Source organism: Megalopta genalis, chromosome 3 (assembly GCF_051020955.1).
Source record: "Megalopta genalis isolate 19385.01 chromosome 3, iyMegGena1_principal, whole genome shotgun sequence".
Lineage (NCBI taxonomy): Eukaryota > Metazoa > Arthropoda > Insecta > Hymenoptera > Halictidae > Megalopta > Megalopta genalis.
In genome coordinates, this window is record NC_135015.1 from 20,750,116 (window position 1) to 20,764,923 (window position 14,808).

The 14,808-nt window shown below is 36.2% G+C and overlaps 1 long non-coding RNA gene across 1 annotated transcript in view; it reads right to left on the bottom strand.

The window, feature by feature from the left end:
• Positions 1-1,055: 1,055 nt before the first annotated feature.
• LOC143259169 (uncharacterized) overlaps positions 1,056-14,808 on the bottom strand; it is a 44,405-nt gene continuing 30,652 nt past the window's right edge. The window contains exons 2-3 of the long non-coding RNA XR_013032989.1: positions 1,658-1,821; positions 1,056-1,482 (exon numbers count right to left, since the gene is read on the bottom strand). This is a non-coding gene — a long non-coding RNA (uncharacterized LOC143259169). The remainder of the gene's footprint in view (positions 1,483-1,657; positions 1,822-14,808) is intronic.

A 14,808-nucleotide genomic window follows, 5' to 3' on the forward strand; every position in this document is an offset into this window, starting at 1 on the left:
GGAAATTCGCTGATCTCTTCGACATCGGCCGAACAACAGTTTTTGTTTCGCCCGAAAACGCTTTGAAATATACGGCGGCCGAGTATTCGTGTAAACTCGTGTATGCATGTATGTATGTATGTATGTATGTATTTCGTAATGAAATGATATTTTTGGCCGGCGATTCAAAATTCGATGATCGACATGCGATACGAATATATTACTGTAAACAATTGTAATACTGTGAATACTGTAAATTTAGTAGGCAATCATTTGTGTTTGTAACGTTGTTATAATGTTATTAACATAAATGTTATGAACAATTGTAATACTGTATTTATAATACTGTATTATTATAACACTGTAACAATAATTATAATGTATTAATGTAACACAATTAATAACATATAATGTATTATAATACTGTGACAATTATAATACTGTATTATAATACTGTAAATAATTGTAATACTGTGAATACTGTAAATTCAGTAGGCAATCATTTGTGTTTGTAAAGTTGTTATAATGTTATTAACATAAATGTTATGAACAATTGTAATACTGTATTTATAATACTGTATTATTATAACACTGTAACAATAATTATAATGTATTAATGTAACACAATTAATAATATTAATATAACTGTAACAATAACATATAATGTATTATAATACTGTGACAATTATAATACTGTATTATAATACTGTAAATAATTGTAATACTGTGAATACTGTAAATTTAGCAGGCAATCATTTATGTCTGTAACGTTGTTATAATGTTATTAACATAAATATTATAAACAATTACAATACTGTATTATTATAACACTGTAACAATAATTATAATGTATTAATGTAACAATTAATAATATTAATGTAACTGTAACAATAACATATAATGTATTATAATACTGTAACAATTACAATACTATATTATAATACTGTAAACAATTGTAATACTGTGAATACCGTAAATTTAGCAGACAATCATTTATGTCTGTAACGTTGTTACAATGTTATTAACATAAATATTATAAACAATTATATATGTACGTATATATGTATGTACATAAACGTATGTTCTTCGTCGCGTTGAATTAAAAGAAACAAAATTCAATTCGACATCGAACGCGTAAGATTATTAATTTTCGCGTCGGGAATTTTTTCCCCAGGTTTGATTAACTTCGTTAAAAATAATCAACGAATTTTATGCAATTCTGGCACGCGGACAATGCACGTACGAGACTCGTCGAAATAGACAATTTAATAAAGTTCTGTCAAGCTTTTCCCATACGTATTTACGCGCGTATTCGAATAAAAATAGAACCGCGGACCGACATTATATTGCGAGCAATCAAGAAAAATCGAGTTTGTATGTTCGCTGGGCGTCCAGCCTAATAAATCATTTCCTTTTATCTCGTCTGATCACGTCCCTCCGGCTCTAACCGATGTTCCACGTGAATCCTAAGAAGACTGGGGGAAGCAGCGTGGCTTCTCGGGCCTGGAAGTTAGCGGATCAATAAAGCTGAATAACACCCCGCGTGAAAAATATTTAAAAAACGTATCAATTATTGCCACGTGCGAGTGTTCGCGATCTTAAACAACGATTCGAATTTCAGCAAGAACATCGATTACCGAAAGAAAAATAATAGCGAAAATGTGACAATTACACGTACAAACGAGTGTTTTCATTTCATCCAAATGTTTTTTCTCCAGGATTTCAACCGAGCGCAAAAAGATTGGATTTCGATGCCGGGTAATTTTCACTGTGACATAACCTCGCCGAAAGAAATTCGGTCGATCGTTTTCCGTAGAATCGTCTTTGTGATCTCAGTTGATCCTGAAACAGAAAATTGCGAACCGGTTAATCGACCAAGCAAGAAATACAGGGTGTCCCAAAAATGTCTCGCAATCCGAAAGTAGGAGATTCCTGAGGTGATTCGAAGCAACTTTTTCCTTTGCGAAAATGTTCTCCGAGGCTTCGTTTACGAGTTATTAACGAAAAACATAGACCAATCAGAGGCGAGATCATTCGGCGCGAGACGGCCGAGCCAATGAGCGGAACTGGGCTCCGTGCGCTCGTTGGCTGGGCCGCCGCGCGCCAGTCGAGCTCGCCTCTTATTGGTCAGTGTTTTTCGTTAATAACTCGTAAACGAAGCCTCGGAGAACATTTTCGCAAAGGAAAGAGTTGCTTCAAATGACCTCAGGAACCTCCCGTTTCCGAATTGCGAGACATTTTCGGGACACCCTGTATATCAAATCGAAGGAAAAATATATATCTATAATATATATTAATCTAGAAATATATTATATATAATCTAGAAATATCTATTAAATATCTATTATAAATATCTATTATATGCCAACGGTCGCTCTAACCTAAAAATATTGTCGTCGCGGTACGGATACGGTGGAGCCTCGATTATCCGAATTAACGAATCACGTGCTATTCTGTTCGAGTAATGGGACAGTTGTTGTTAACAAAGTGTCGAATTAAATACTTTCAAATATACAAACCTGTTCGAAAATAAAGATTTCGGATCGCATCGAATGCAGAGCGTTGCTTCCACGTCTTCCTTAAAAATCTGTCTTCGTTCCTGGAGGAGAAGGGGTTAACGATGTCTAAAAGCATTTTTCGATCGCATACATTTCGAAACCAGTTTCGATCGAAGATAAAGGCCCGAAAGAAACGCTCGCCGTTGCTTTTCGATACAGAATCGTCGCATATGGCATCGTCGAACGTTCGACACCGCCGCTGTTACGCCCACGAGTGCAACAGCTACACACATAGGCGTAGAGGGTGGGCCGCGCGATTCGACGGACAATCGTCGAACCCACGTCGGAAAACAAATTGAAAATGCTCGATAAAATCCTGCCGGCCGAAGATTTGCATTCAAGAAAGTCGCGGCGCAGGCCTTTGTCGAATCGCGTATGAATTTCCATTCGATTTTAACACGCGCGCACATACACGCGTACAATCGTCGATCGATTTATGCGGAGGACATTATTCGTCCTACGTTATTTTCTTTCATATTTTCAATCTCTTGTCGACTGCGATTCCCTGCACGTTTTCAACCGGTATAGTTGCGTTGCGACGAGTATACTCGTCACGAAGAAGTGGCGGTACAGAAGTAATGTCTCTCTAATTGGCGCTCGGATTGTCCACGGAAATGGACAATTTGGGAAGAGGAGATTATTCGAGCCTTGCGGTTTATTTTTATAGTTATAAATTGTCCACAATTATAAAAACGAGCCGCAAGGCTCGAATAATCGTATCTCCTCTTCCCAAATTGTCCATTTTTGTGTACAATTTGAGCGTCAGTTAGGGAGACATTATTGTACACTGTTCGAGAAGATTATAACGTAGAGAAATTTTCGATAAAAAGATCGGCCAACTTCGAGCGACGATAACTCCGCCGAAAATCATCGTAGGACGATGATTCTTTTTCCAAATTAAAGCTTGAAACCTTTACTTTAAGACGCTTTTTCTGAATTCTAAATTTGGTACTCCATCGCCGTTGCAACCCTTCGAATGCGAACTTATGTTTGTCACATTGAAAATCTTGATCTTGCCAAGTTTGACGAAATGCACGAACTTTGTACAATTTTTTCCGGAGATGCCATTTACCGTGAAACGAAGTTCGATCCTTCTCCTTTCATTTGGAAAAAGAGAAACTTGGCTGCGATTTTTGTTCGCAAAGTTACAGAACTTTAAAGTAACCCTTGCAGTCTACGACGATTCCTCGCGAAGTTTATCTTTATAATATAGTGATGTCTCCCTAACTCACGCTCAGATTGTCCACAAAATAATAACTATAAAAACAAGTCGGAAGGATCGAATTCGCAAGGCTTCTCTTCCCAAATTATCCATTTTTGTGGACAGATTGTCCACTAATATGGACAATTTGGGAAGTGGAGATACGAGATTATTCGAGCCTTGCGGTTTATTTTTATAGTTATGAATTGTTAACAATTATAAGAACGAGACGTTTTACAAGAGAATTTACACGGTATAGCTGTGTTCGACGAGTATACTCGTCATGAATAAGTGGCGGTAAAAAAAATAGCGACCATTGGCTATCTAAATTGTAATTTCAGTGGAAACAAAAACGTGTTCCGAAATTGCAAGATGTTCGGAATATTCTTAGGCCAGGCCGGAATAAAGCAAACAAATAAAATATTTGAATAATTATGGACGGTTATATCTAATTATAGTATATAATTGTATAAAATTATAATCAATTAATTATAAATAACTAATATAGTTAACTAATATATATAATAATATATATATAATATAATAATAATATAATAATATAATAATATAATATATAATATAATAATAATATAATAATATAATATATAATATAATAATAATATAATAATATAATATATAATTATATAATAACTATAATAATTATATAATTGTGGACGGTTTCCGATTCTTGTTCTTTTACCGTTACCGATATTATAACAAATATTTCTAGGAGAAATTTTTAGGTAAAATACAAAATTTAAATATATCCAGTGTCAGCATTGTCGTGGAACGACATGTACAAAAATATTGCATAAAATACTTCGACATTAATTTAAGCTTTCAATATAATAAACTTGATAAATTCGATAAACATCGACAAACTCGATAAACTTGAATAAACTTGATAAATCTAAAATTAAAATTTGATATTACAGTCGCGTTTAGAGCTCGGTCGTTTCTGTCGTTAATTGAGCGTGGCATCGAAATCAGCGAACAAGTTGTTCACTTTCCGTGGAACGCGAATACATTTTCAAGTTCGCACGCAATTTATCCTTCGCGCGCAAATAATGAAGCAATTTCATTTACATTTTAATCGCGGAGCACGCTTAAACGTGGCGTGCGCATAAGCAAACAAATTCGTAATTTTCCGAGCGATTCACCTTCCAATGAGCACGAGTTGCAAAACGCTTAACGAAGTTCGAAGTGTACGCGTCAATTTCGCGATCGTCGCTTTAGGACAAGCGTTAGGTTCCAGATGCCTCCGCCGTGAATTCTATGTCGGGTTGTTGCAAAAGCAATTTCGGTTCTCCGGATAAAAGAAGCTTACGGCAAAAACCGAGATCGCTTTTTCCGGCAACCTAATATTTGTACGACGCTTCAAACGGGCTAATTATGTACAAATAATTACATAGAAATAATTACATAGAAATAATTAAAAACAAATAATTATAGTACAATTAATTACATACAAGTAATTACATAGAAATAATTAAATACAAATAATTACATACAAGTAATTACATAGAAATAATTAAATACAAATAATTAAATACAAATAATTAAATACAAATAATTAAACACAAATAATTATTATACAATTAATTACATACAAGTAATTACATAGAAATAATTAAATACAAATAAATAAATACAAATAATTATTATACAATTAATTACATACAAGTAATTACATAGAAATGATTAAATACAAATAATTACATACAAGTAATTACATAGAAATGATTAAATACAAATAATTACATACAAATAATTATTATAAAATTAATCACATTACATTATTATACAAATAATTACATAATAATTACATACAAGTAATTGCATACAAATAATTATTATAAAATTAATCACATTACATTATTATACAAATAATTACATAATAATTACATACAAGTAATTGCATACAAATAATTATTATAAAATTAATCACATTATTACATTATTATACAAATAATTACATAATAATAATCATATACAAACGATCACATAAAAATAATTACACACAGATACTTACACATACAAACAAAATACAAAGAAGGAGAGGAAGAAAGAAAAAGAAAAGAAAGAAAAAGAAAAGAAAGAAAAAGGGAAACAATTACAGCTGCAAATGTACTTATAAATAAACCACGGACTTTTAAGCGAAATACAAATTTTCCAACGCGATTATAAGTAACAGAAATGAGATAAAAATGAATTGTTTCACCGAATAACTTTGACAAGCTGAAAAAAACGTGCCCCGATATTATCCGATTCTTCTCGCGACTTTGCGATCTTGTATCTCGACCGTTCCCCGTTTTTGCCATAAATGCGTCAAACCCCGCAGTCTACCTGTAAGCATACACACGTATGATTCAACGTGTAATAGGTCGCCCTTGATCAACCTAGTTTTCAGGCATTCCGACGAAGGTAAAGATTGTCCGCGCTGCGCGCGGTACGAACATTTCGCTCCGTGACATTTCGAGCGTGCACGCGCGCGCACGAGGGTGAAGTAAATATGTTTGTGCACACGCCTAGCGACCCGAACTTCTCTGTTTTCAACACAAAAGACACAGTCGACGTGAATCGATTCTTATCTCCCCTCGCCTCTTTCAATTTAGAAAGCACGCGGAAATACCGGCGACAATCAACCCGATTTCAAAATCACGAAAGATCAACAATTCGATAACGCAAATCGCAATGATTTACTTGTTGTGCGTAAGATTAAAAAAATATCTTCTTTATAATTATAACGACGCCGCAATCGTCTGTTTTATTCGAATTACCAGTTACAGTAATGTCTCTCTAATTGACGCCCGGATTAACCACAAAAATGGACAATTTGGGAAGAGGAGATACGATTATTATAAGGACGCCGCAATCGTCTGTTTTATTCGAATTACCAGTTACAGTAATGTCTCTCTAATTGACGCCCGGATTAACCACAAAAATGGACAATTTGGGAAGAGGAGATACGATTATTATAAGGACGCCGCAATCGTTTGTTTTATTCGAATTATCAGTTACAGTAATGTCTCTCTAATTGACGCCCAAATTAACTACAAAAATGGACAATTTGGGAAGAGGAGATACGATTATTATAACGACGCCGCAATCGTCTGTTTCATTCGAATTATCAGTTATAGTAATGTCTCTCTAATCGACGCCCAGATTAATCACAAAAATGGTCGAATTTGGGAAGAGGAGATGCAATTATTATAACGACGCCGCAATCGTTTGTTTTATTCGAATTATCAGTTACAGTAATGTCTCTCTAATTGACGTCCAAATTAACTACAAAAATGGACAATTTGGGAAGAGGAGATGCAATTATTATAACGACGCCGAAATCGTTTGTTTTATTCGAATTATCAGTTACTGTAATGTCTCTCTAATCGACGCCCAGATTAACCACAAAAATGGACAATTTGGGAAGAGGAGATACGATTATTATAACGACGCCGCAATCGTCTGTTTCATTCGAATTATCAGTTATAGTAATGTCTCTCTAATCGACGCCCAGATTAATCACAAAAATGGACAATTTGGGAAGAGGAGATGCAATTATTATAACGACGCCGCAATCGTCTGTTTCATTCGAATTATCAGTTACAGTAATGTCTCTCTAATTGACGCCCAGATTAACCACAAGAATGGACAATTTCGGAAGAGGAGATACGATTATTCGAGCCTTGTGGTTTATTTTTATAGTTATAAATTGTTCACAATTATAGAAACGAGCCGCAAGGCTCGAATAATCGTATTTCCGTTTTTCCAAATTATATATTTTAGTGAACAATCCGAGCGTCAGTAAGGGAGACATTAACTGTATTTCGGAGAAATAACGAAATCCGATGCTGCTAAGCCGACGTACAAAAAGTGGATATCAGAGTGGAACTATAGCAGAACGAGGATACGCGTCGCGAACGTGACTCCTGCGTTGTCTCCGCGATTTAGAATTTCTATAGTTCGTTGGTTTTGTCGCTCTCCACTTTGGAGCTATTTTTAGCCGAGAGGAAATTCTGCATTTTAATTGCAGCTTCGCTGTCTTTGGATATTTTCTCATTGTAAAGAAAACATTGTACAGAAAACATGTTCGTCTGATCTTTTCTATCACAGTTCCTGATGTTATAAAAAATATTTTTGCCAGAATTTTATTCACGGACATCTTCGAACAAGCATACGTTGTTAATAAGAATCGTAGGACGTTTAAACAATAAATATACTTGTTTATATACAATATACTTATACACTATGTATTCTTATACATATATTGTATTAATTAATATGCTAATACACTATATAAATTATTGTATATACATATACTATATAATTATTATATACTACATTATATATAATTAATAATATAATATTATATATTATATTATATATAATTATACTATATTATTATTATTATATATGTCATATACTATATAAACTATATGTGTATACTTATATACTGTATAAACTATAGTATACTTATATACTATATAAATTATATGTATATAATACTTTTATGTATACTGTATAAATAATAAACTATATATACTAACTAAATATATAAACTATATATATATATACTATGTAAACAATATACTTGTTCAGGACTCAATAATTCCGATATTAATAAAACAATAAACAGAGCATTTTAACAAAGTGTTTTCAACTGTTTTCAAGTGCACTATAAATACAGTATCTAATCGATTTGTCAAACATAAAATTCTTCGTAAGCCTATTTCCTCCTCCGACGGATATTCTCTCTCCCTCTAAAAAAAAAAAAAACACGTTCGAACGCCGCCGAGTATAACAAACGTATAATCGTTTCATCTAGCCGAAACTCTATGAGCAAAATATTAAACAGTTCCCTCTCGGTGTCGGAACGGTATAATAATGTATGCGGACTCCTCTCGTGCAAGCGAAGTGCGCATTTACATTTTTGATGTCAGAATCCATTTGCCCTTTACGAGAGAGAGAGGGAGAGAGAGAGAGAGAGAGGTAACTTTTTACTTCGTTTCGCAAGGTCCGCGCGAAGGCAAAGAGGGATACATATTCTGGGCCGGAATGCAACCTGAACTTCTCACGCCGACAATACATTTTCCGCAAATCGCGTTATCATCCTGCACGTTCGCAACTCGCTGGCCGGATCGTGGGACGTGTGTTACGTATACAACCCGGGAGTTCCATGCGGTTGAATAGAAGCGAGGCGCATCGGTGCCCGATCGATTTATTTATTGTAAACCGGGCATCGCGTATTCGTAGATAACGTTGCGCCGTTTCGACGTGCAATTAAATTCGAACCCGTTGAAAGAAAATTCAGATCGACGCGAATCGAATGAACGCGACGGTTCCGATGATTAGGATTAACGATCGATTAATTATGCGATCGAAAAATTTATTTATTGCAAACCGGGCCTCGCGTGTTCGTAGATAACGTTGCACCGTTTCGACGTGCAATTAAATTCGAACCCGTTGAAAGAAAATTCAGTTCGACGCGAATCGAATGAACGCGGCGGTTCCGATGATTAGGATTAACGATCGATTAATTATGCGATCGAAAAATTTATTTATTGCAAACCGGGCCTCGCGTGTTCGTGGATAACGTTGCGCCGTTTCGACGTGCAATTAAATTCGAACCCGTTGAAAGAAAATTCAGATCGACGCGAATCGAATGAACGCGGTGATCCCGATGATTAGGATTAACGATCGATTAATTATGCGATCGAAAAATTTATTTATTGCAAACCGGGCCTCGCGTGTTCGTAGATAACGTTGCGCCGTTTCGACGTGCAATTAACCCTTTGCACTCGAGTGGTGACTCTGAGGCACCATGAAAATTTATGATGTCACGTTCTAAAATAATTTTTGCATTAGCAAAGTTTAGATTTAAAAAGATTGTTAAGAGCGTTACCGTCGTGCGAGTCACAAGAGTCGATTTCGAATGCATAAAATGCACTTTTTCGTGTGAAATAAAAATACTACAAGTCAGAAAAATTATTTTAGATTTACAGTTGAAATAGCTTCGAGTGCAAAGGGTTAAATTCGAACCCGTTGAAAGAACGACGACGTCGACGAGAATACGCGAAAATTCAGTTCGACGCGGATCGAATGAACGCGGAAATCCCGATGATTAGGATTAACGATCGATTAATTATGCGACCGAAAGATTTATTTATTTATTGTAAACCAGGCTCGCGTATTCGTAGATAACGTTGCGCCGTTTCGACGTGCAATTAAATTCGAACCCGTTGAAAGAACGACGACGTCGACCAGGATGACAACGTTGCCGAGAACACACGAGAATTCAGTTCGACGCGGATCGTATGAACGCGGTGATCCCGATGATTAGGATTAACCGAATGTTTTTCGCTAAATAGAATAAAATTCATTCGGAATTAGCATCGTGGATTAATCCGCGCCGCGCGGATTACCGCAGGCTTTCTAGCAAGGATTATAACCGACGGCTGGTTCTCGGTTGCTGTAAAGCAATCTGTGTTAATAAGGTATAATGAATTCTTCGAGATGAGACAGAATTTCCCGGCTAATAACGTTTCATTTGTCGCAGTTCTTTTAATCGCGTTCTGCGCCGATACGTAATTTAAATCGTTGGCCGAATTAGGGACGTTTGGAGATTGAAATAAAAAGTAAATAATAAATAATAAATTTCTTTTGATATTACACAATATGGCCCCGAAAGATATAACGCAGACAAATTTATTAATTCGACGATCCAGCGACGGACGAATTATTCAGCAATTAATTTAACAATTAATTTACTGATAATGTCCTATACGTTCGCCTGTCGCGAAAGTGGTACGCACCCTGCCCGTTCCCAGACAGCTCGTTTGAATCCATTAACAACGAATTAATTAATTAATAATACAGCTTGATTATACGACTCATTATACAGATTTATATTTAATCAAGTTTGTGGTGGAGAAACTGGATATTGTCGGCGGCGTGCGCACATTCGATTGTTCAACTTTGTTTGAATTTTCTTTTGCAGATCGACGGAGACTCATTTTATGAATCTTTCTATAATATAATATAATATAATATAATATTATATTATATTATACTATACTATATTATATTATATTATACTATACTATATTATACTATATTATATTATACTATATTATACTATATTATATTATATTATATTATATTATATTATATTATATTATATTATATTATATTATATTATATTATATTATATTATATTATATTATATTATATTATATTATATTATATTATATTATATTATATTATATTATATTATATTATATTATATTATATTATATTATATTATATTATATTATATTATATTATATTATATTATATTATATTATATTATATTATATTATATTATACTATATTATGTTACATTATGTTACGTTACATTTACATTACGTTACTTTACATTACATCACGTTACATTACATCACAGTATACTACATTATATTATAGTATGTTTTCCATAAAGATCGGCTGCTTCCGCATTTAAACCTCGTCGATACCTTCTGCTCTTCTTCACCCTGTGCACGCAGTTCTAATTGCCCACCTTTCTAGTGCCATTAATTCTTCACGCATCGACGAAGATAACTGTCGCGAAGATAACGCCAACAATTAACAAATGTCGGAGGTGAACGAGTAAGGAATTCACTCGAAGATTAGATGCTCGTTCACACGAGAGGAAAAAAAAAGTAGAATCCATGTAATACTCGACGTGACACTCGAGCCCGCGAACGCTTTAGATAAAATACTTATCAACAAGTAGCACGATAGCTAAGTTATGTACACGGCAATCTTAATTTCTTGTATGTCAATACGGAAGATAGTTGACTCCGGCGATATCGCGATCGATAGCGGAAGCTCGTAGAAAATTTACGAACCGCGCTAATAATAATTCCGTCTATAATCGCGTGTCTACGCGAAGTAAACACACGAACGTGCCGCATCCTGGCAATGTCTTGGATCAGAGCCACCGCGTACCGGAAGAGGAGCCGGTCCTCGTTTCCCGAAGCGAAATCGAAAGACGAATACTCGAATTTGATTTTCAGATGAAATATTAATGAAAACGATTTTCAAGTAAATCAACGATCACGGGGTTTGCGAACAAAACGATCAACTTTAGTTCGAGAGGGTCTCATCCATCGAAGTGGAAATCGTTTCACCGAAATCATTGTTGTAGTAAAAAGATGTACGGTAAATTCTCCCCAATTGTCCTTCAATTTGCAAGCTAAAATGGACGATTTGGGAGGAGGCGGTACGATTGTTCGAGCCTCTCGCGCCTCGTTTTTATAATTGTTGACAATCGGCAGCTATAAAAGCGAGCCGAATAATCGTATCTCCTCTTCTCAAATTGTCCATTTTTCCGCGCGATCCGAGCGCGAATTAGAGAGAAATTACTGTACTCCGAAGAAGTATGTAAGATGTCGCGCGCCTTTGCTATAGTCATCGCGTAGTACACATGTGTCCGAACAAATATTTCCTCGGATAACAAGAATGTAAACTCTCGATCGTATTTATCTTGTAAATCACCGTCATAGATATCCGAATGGGTGCTCGTTCGACGGACATATTTAATCGGACGATAAAGTCGGACGGATCTTTCTTTCTTAAACATTATGCGAAAATGCGTTTGCTTTGCCCAGGAGAAAATGAGGATTCACCGGCACGCGTTTACAAATAATTTAATTAATTTAATTATGAACTAAAATGAGGAGAGGTTTTTATTTAAATTATATATATAAAATTATATAATAATATAATATATAATAATAATTATATATATATATATATATATATTATATAATATAAATATAATATAATAATATAATATATAATAATATATAATATATACATATATATAATTTATATAAAATATATATAATTTAAATAAAAACCTCTCGTCATTTTAGTTCATAATTATATGTTATATTATATTATATATATATAATAAATTTTTTTAATTTCCATCGTTACAAAGCAACACACGTTCGTCGCTTTTAAAGCTCGCTAGGTTTAGGTCTTCTCCGAACAATGCCGAGCTCAGCTTGCAATCACCTTGACAATTTTTATTTCGCACAAAGAGCCGCGGCCCGCTTATCAATTATTTCCTAGTCGCCGATTTACCCGCGCGCTTCCCCGAGAATTCTCCCAATGGGATCAAACCGGCGCAACCCCTTAATTACGCGAGCGTATCGCGCCCTGAAAACGAACGTCCGCCGCGGCGCGGCGTTGGAAGGTCGCCGACGAAAAGAGGATAATTCCCCGTGCTCGCTGAGCCAGGGTCGTCCCCGCTGTAACGGCGATCATCGGGAAAGCATTTCGAGCGTCGGGGCCGTGGTCTTCGTAGCCGGCACGTGGAATAGGGGTAGCAGTGACACAGGACCAGGGGTGGTTTTGACGGTATTGATTTCCCAAGCCCAGGACCTCGTGCCATCTGGAAGCTCGAACGGCTCGCCTAAGACACCCCTGCGCGGCCCGCGGACGGCTCGGAAAACGGGGTCCGCGAGGGGCGGCGTCTCCCCGCCGAAAGAATTTCGCAGGGAACGATCGTTCGCGACGCCGCTGTCGCGAAAAATTGCCCGGGAAACAGGGATAAACGGCGGGATTTTCGGGGGAAAAGTACGGGTCGCGGGAGCCAACGAACGATCCCCGAAGATTGCTCGAGGAACGCCGAGGGCGGCGAGCGATCAAGGGTGTCTTCGATAAAGTCGAAACGAAGGCTGCCGAGCGTGAAATTCTGTGGGAAGCGAATAAAGGGGAAGTTTAATGTACAGGATGTCCCAAAATTGTGGCGCCTCCGGGAAATGGGGGATTCCTCGGGCGATACGAAGTAACTTTTCCCTTTGCGAAAATGCGATCCGACGTTTCGTTTACGAGTTATTGACGAAAAACGGCGACCAATGAGAGGCGAGCTCGGCTGGCGCTGGACAGTTGAGTGCGAGGCGGCCGAGCCAATGAGCGGACGAAGCCCGGTTCCGCTGATTGGCGCGGCCGCCTCGCGCCGTGCTCGCCTCTCATTGGTCGCCGTTTTTCGTTAATAACTCGTAAACGAGACGTCGGATCGCATTTTTGCAAAGGAAAAAGTTACTTCGAATCACCCGAGGAATCCCCCATTGCCACTGTTTCGCGGATTACATTTCCACCGAGGAAAAAGTTACTTCGAACGACCTCAGGAATCCCCCCTGTCCCGGAAGTACCATAATTTTAGGATACCCTGTATACCGTGTCTATCATGCCGGGGGAAAAAACGAGATTTTCGCGTAGGTCGATAGGTAGAAGCATCTTCGGCATGCCTGAAGTTTCGACAATATTCGATATTGTAAACGGCGACGCATCCTCCTCGTGCATCCTCCTCGAAATGGAAATACCGTGCAATATTGAAGAATAGCTCGATACTGACGTCATTATAGCTTTTAATCGTTCATCTATCGGTCGCAGCGACACGCGGCTGTCTATCGACTCTCGATTCTATTTTCGACGAGTTCTTGGGGTTGGCAATTATGATGGTATACGCCTGCTGGGTTGGTCGAACCAGGTCGGTTTCGAAGTAAGAATCGACTTGAAAAATTATTATTGTTACTTACGACGGAAATAAGGCGATCAAGTACAGCGAAAACATTTGAAGAATTGAAAAATATTGTTACCGCGTTATATTGGACTGAATGCAAGAATTTACAAATACTATTGTATTATTTTCATCTCGATGAAAGAGTCGAACATTGCGTTCGCATTAAAAAACTGCGAAAGTCAAAAGAGGCAAGCGAAACAAATTATAAAGTTGCTACAAATTGATCGATACAAACTCTAAATTATCCTAACAATAAATCTGACCGGTAATATATATATATATATTATATATAATATATTATAATAATATAATAATAATTATATATATTATTATAATATAATATAATAATAATATAATAATAATATGTATATATATATTTATAAATACCATAAATACTGTGTGTGTGTGCACGCGTTGGTATACGATGCAAATGTTAATGTACAATAGTAATATCAGTTTACAATACAAACATCGATAAGCAATACAAATTACGATAA